Raw genomic sequence first — 4,816 nt, forward strand, 5'->3', positions numbered from 1 at the left:
GTGTGTATATATATACATATATATGTATATATATACCTTCCATTACTTGTATATATGTATATACATATATATGTGTGCATGTGTGTTTCTGAAAAAAGTGCAAATGAAACTGCTAAAATATTAGGTGAATAAGATTCAGTATGCAATAAAGCTATGGGTCTTTAATTGTGAACTTTTACTTATCTAAAACTCTCATTCAGGAACTAGTCAGAAGTAGTAATATATTAATAATATATTAAGAGATAGTCAACGGGACAATAGAAAAGTTGAGGGGAGAAAAGTGTACATGGAAGTGAGATAAATACAATATTGAAGTATGAAATTCTCTAAAAACACTAATAAAATCAATGGACATGGGAGCAGAGAAATATATATCCTAATTAAGGGAGCCATCTTAGGGTTGGCAAGAGCTTTGACTCTAGAGGGGCTCGCAGGTGTCCAGGGAGATGTCCCCAGCTAGTACCTTGAGCAACTGAGGAGAGGGAACCTGAAATGACCCTATCCTATAGCCATACTGATGAATATCTTGCATATCACCTTAGAACCTTCATCTGGCGATGGATCGAGATAGAGACAGAGACCCAAATTGGAGCACCAGACTGAGCTCTTAAGATCCAAATGAGGAGCAGAAGGAGAGAGAACATGAGCAAGGCAGTCAGGACCATGAGGGGTGCACCCACCCACTGTGACAGTGGAACTGATCTATTGGGAGCTCACCAAGGCCAGCGGGACTGGGACTGAATAAGCATGGGAGGAAACAGGACTTTCTGAACGTGGAGGACAATGAAGGCTGATGAGAAGCCAAGGACAATGGCACTAGGTTTCGATCCTAATACATGAACTGGCTTTGTGGGAGCCTAGCCTGTTTGGATGCTCACCTTCCTGGTCCTGGATAGAAGTGGGAGGACCTTGGACTTCCCGCAGGGCAGGGAATTTGGACTGCTCTTCATTCTCAAGAGGGAGGGGGAATGGAGTTGGGGGGAGGGGGAGAGGGGGCAATGTGTCCTAGGAGGGGGAGGGAAATGGGAAACGGGGAGGAGGCGGAATTTTTTTTTTTTTGCAACAACTAAACAAAAAAAATAGAATGTAAAACTCCCTTGACTAGTTAATCTCTTTAGAAGGCGTGTCATCTATAAGCAGATCATAGCAAATCAACAAGAAGTAAAAAGGCCACTTGACTCATGACAGAGTGTGTTCCCCTAAGAGGAAATAAGTACTAAAAAAAAAATCTAAAACTGCAGATAATTAAATGCAAAGTGCATCCATTGAAAATAATACATGATGACCATGGTCAGTTGTACATTTTCTTGTTTTGATAGAATTTATTTATTTCTGGATCTATTGAGACATGGTTCTTATGTGCAGCCAAGTCTGACCTAAAGTTCAGTTTATACTCTAGCGTGGCCTCAAACTTGTTAATTTCACAAGTTCGACTCCTGGCTCAGCACCTGGAAGGCTTAGATTACAGGTACAAACACCATGTCAGCTTAGAAGGTCTTTAATTAACATATGTACTCTAAACAAAGCAAGAGACTCATCCAAAGTTGAGTAGCATCCCTCCACTTACAGAAATCTGCCTACCCTCTCCACTATCAGGATGTTTCAGGGAATTCTGAGTAACAGTGAGCAAGTAGCAAGCAAAAGAAGGTCAATGAAGCTGGGCGGTGGTGGCACATGCCTTTAAGCAGAGGCAGGCAGATCTCTGTGAGTTTGAGGCCAGCCTGGTCTACAAGAGCTAGTTCCAGGACAGGCTGCAAAGCTACAGAGAAACCCTGTCTCAAAAAAAAAAAAAAAAAAGAAAAAAAAAGAAAGAAAGAAAGAACGAAAGAAAAGAAAAAGAAAAAAAGAAAGAAAATGGAGATCAATGTCATGAGTGAAGAGGGGAGAAACAGGAAGGGATGAGATCCAGACGTGAAGGCCAGGATGACACTCAGCAAGGCCTTGTCTCTCGGAGGGATCTGGACAATCTGAGACGGAGCAGTCGTCTAGCTGTATTCCGTGCTGGCGAGGAACCTATGCTAACAAATCTACTTATTTTCAGTTTATGTTAGAAATCTTATAAATACACTCAAAATTTTAAATGTCGACCCTGTAGTTAATTTTGAATTATCTGCTCACTTCTTTTGGGGGCAAACATAAGACACAGACTCTCTAGGACCATAGGAGTCCCACTTCTGCCACAGATCACTTTTCTATATTTTTCAAACATATAAAATACTCATTTTACTCAAAATGTAGGCCTTTAAACACCCGAGCCCAGTGAAAATTTACTCCCATAATCCATCAGTTCACCATCTAGTCTAGATAATTAAACTGCGCTCAGATACCACTCTTAGGGAGTCCATTTCCATTCATTGAAGAAGTGGGGATTCAGAAATTCCAGAGGCCCGGGATTATTTACTGCCTGGTGACTTCGATGGCTCTTCTGTGTAGATTTATGGGCTCACTTGTTACGGTGCATGATAAATATGCTTTGTCTGAGCTGCAGTTCCAAGATAACCATCGGGCTGGGAGCCCCCAGAACAATTAAATCACTTCTCATATATTTTAATGACTGTGGGGAACTCATTATATCTGGTTTTACTGAAGGCGTGTAAATAGATATGAGCCTCACATTCCAATTTCATCTTTCATATGAGTTTGAACAATGTCTACGCTTCATCGTGGTGCTTTTAACCGTGATTTTAAGATGCTGGAACACAAGGTCTGAATTACTGGATTTGCTTATTGCTTTGGTCTGGCTGTGGCATTAAGGTTCAAGGACAGAGTGGCAATTCAAAACTAAAGCTTTTCCATATTAAACTTTACAAGAATCCACAAAATATAATTGTTCCATTCTGAAATTCTAAAGGCAAACACAGACTATGCTTTATTATTAAATAAGGCACGGGTATTTAATGACTAACCTCACAGCACGACAATTTCAAAATACTTTACAGGTCTTAAGGCTGTGTTTGACCTGCCTTCTCTGCTTCACAGTGAGGAGACTAATGGGATTTGTGTAAGGACAACTGTACTTTTACCCACTGAGTAAATAAGCCCGAATTCTTTATTTTCCAAAGGAAAAATCCTGCCTAACAATATATAGTATAAGCTTTCCGAATCCATAGTGCCTTTTGGAAATAATAAATGCAGGGGAGCTCTGGGATTTGGCAAAGGGCACAGGAGTCAGAGCAGATTCGCAGACTCATCAATAACAATCAGAGGTTCCCCGTGTTGTGTCTTTCCCAGGTATCACCATGCAACAATCTGTGGACAAGGAGAGAACAAATAAATCAAAGACAGAGGGAACTGCTATTTCGTCAGTTTGCTTTCTTGTGCTATAATGTGGCTTCATGTAAATTTCAAACTTCACTCCTTGGTTTGTGTCTTTAGGAGGAAAAGAGGGACCATGAAGTTGCGTGTGTAGGGAAGCGAAGGAAGATTTGGGAAAACTGGGAGAGGTAATAATAATAATAATAATAATAATAATAATAATAATAATAAGTTTCTCAAAGGACAGATAAAACCATTGCTAAAATTAGGGATAAAAGTTCTTATGTAAAATTGAAGTCACTGGAAAACTAAAATCTTAAAAGTATTAGAAGGAAAGTTTTGGGCTTTCGTCAATTTGATAACAGTAGCGTTTGGGACATTCACCATCTGTGCACATATTTTCAACTGCTCTCTTCTCTTACATCCTCGGGAAAAGAAGTGGATGCTGCTACATTGAATTCAGCACTTATATATTAAAAACAACACAGACTTAAATGCATTTGGAACATATTTTTGACTTCCTAATGAAATATCAGAAAGCAAACAATACGTGGCTCTGAATAAAAATCTAAGACAATTAATAATGGACTTAACACATGTATAATAATCTACACTTATACTATATGTTTTATATGAGAATGAAATCTCTGAAATTATGTTATTAAAGTAAACCTATTAAAATTATCCAAATGTAAAGCTTGATCTTGATGTGTAAGCAAATAATTTGCTAGTTGTTACTGTTGGTTTAATAAAATAGATATTAATTTGTTAGTTTTTGCTGTTGTTTTAATAAAATGGATATTTATTTCCTAGTTGCTGATCTTGTTTTAATAAAATAGATAAATTTTCTAGTTGTTGTTTTAATAAACTAGATAGTCCTATTGTGGCCATAGCAGTTGAGAAAATTGTAAGTAGAACCGATTAAGACTGAAAATCTATTTTTTTCTCTTTGACTGAAATAAGCAGAATATAGACAATGATTGATGGCTTTTGATTCTGTATAAATCAATTCCATCCAGAGCTTGTCCAGTGAATTTTAATTGAGTGCCCTTTCTATAGAGTCATTAATAAAATAAAACAAGAAACCTGTATTTGCAATATAAAAACCATCAGCTTGGCTTAAGGGAAGTTATGTGTGTCTGTGGGTTTCCAGTTGCATCTGTCTACCTGTGACAACGATTCTAACGGTTAGAGTGGGATGTGGTTGTTAACACAGGCTTTTTTTTTTCTAATAAACTAAATCTAAAAGCAAATAATTCTAATATGATAGTTGAAACTATGTAGCAATTAAATGTTTTAATTCTGCTTTCTAAGGAAAGGAGGAAGTCAAGTTAATTAGCCGTTTCTGATTTGCTAACACTCTTTCCATCATCTTATGTGTGCCCCTTTCTTGGGAACAGAGCTGGGAATTTCTACTCATTGTTTTTCTTGCAAAGCAACAAATCTTTTCTAGATTGACAGTATTCAAATGTCTTACTAATGAGTAAGAATGTTTCTCAAACTAGCAAAATAATTCAAAGAGAGTCTTAAACTCTTTCTAGAGGAAGCAGAATAGAAAATG

Source organism: Microtus oregoni, unplaced genomic scaffold, assembly GCF_018167655.1.
Source record: "Microtus oregoni isolate MIOR12 unplaced genomic scaffold, Mior012 000010F_ref0000083, whole genome shotgun sequence".
NCBI classification, from domain to species: Eukaryota; Metazoa; Chordata; class Mammalia; order Rodentia; family Cricetidae; genus Microtus; species Microtus oregoni.